A 1,148-nucleotide genomic window follows, 5' to 3' on the forward strand; every position below is an offset into this window, starting at 1 on the left:
ACTATCGCTACCGCTTAGTGATAAAGTAAAGCAATTACATGGCGATTGCATTTCATACAATAAAGAGACAACCATAAGGCTCCTGCCAGTTGCCGATAACTTTTACAAAACATGATCATCTCATACAACAATTTATATCTCATCACGTCTTGACCATATCACATCACAACATGTCCTGCAAAAACAAGTTAGACGTCCTCTACTTTGTTGTTACAAGTTTTACGTGGCTGCTACGGTCTTCTAGCAAGAACCGTTCTTACCTACGCATCAAAACCACAACGATTTTTCGTCAAGTGTGTTGTTTTAACCTTCAAGGACCGGCCGTAGTCAAACTCAATTCAACTAAAGTTAGAGAAACAGACACCCACCAGCCATAGCCTCATGAACGCGGTCATGTAAAGTCGGTCCAGGCCGCTTCATCCAACAATACCGCCGAATCAAAGTAAGACATTGGTGGTAAGCAGTATGACTATTATCACCCACAACTCATTGTGTTCTACTCGTGCATATAACATCTACGCATAGACCTGGCTCGGATGCCACTGTTGGGGAACATAGTAATTCAAAAAATTTCCTACGATCACGCAAGATCTATCTAGGAGATGCATAGAAATGAGATTGGAGAGTGTGTTCACGTACCCTCGTAGACCGAAAGCAGAAGCGTTTAGTAACGCGGTTGATGTAGTCGAACGTCTTTACGATCCAACCGATCCAAGTACCGAACGTACGGCACCTCCGTGTTCAGCACACGTTCAGCACGATGACGTCCCTCGAGCTCTTGATCCAGTTGAGGACGAGGGAGAGTTTCGTTAGCACGACGGCGTGGTGACGGTGATGATGAAGTTACCGGCGCAGGGCTTCGCCTAAGCACTACGACGATATGACCGAGGTGTGTAACTGTGGAGGGGGGCACCGCACACGGCTAAGAGAAGACTTGTTGTGCCTTTGGGGTGCCCCCTCCCCCGTATATAAAGGAGGGGAGGAGGAGGCCGGCGGCCAAGGAGGGTGCGCCATAGGGAGAGTCCAACTAGGATTCCTGATCCTAGTTGGAGTCTCCTTCCTTTTCCAAGAGGGGGAGAGAGGGAAGGAGAAGGAGAGGGAGAAGGAAAGAGGGGGGCGCCGCTTCCTCCCTAGTCCAATTCGGACTT

This window comes from Triticum aestivum, chromosome 2A (assembly GCF_018294505.1).
Source record: "Triticum aestivum cultivar Chinese Spring chromosome 2A, IWGSC CS RefSeq v2.1, whole genome shotgun sequence".
NCBI classification, from domain to species: Eukaryota; Viridiplantae; Streptophyta; class Magnoliopsida; order Poales; family Poaceae; genus Triticum; species Triticum aestivum.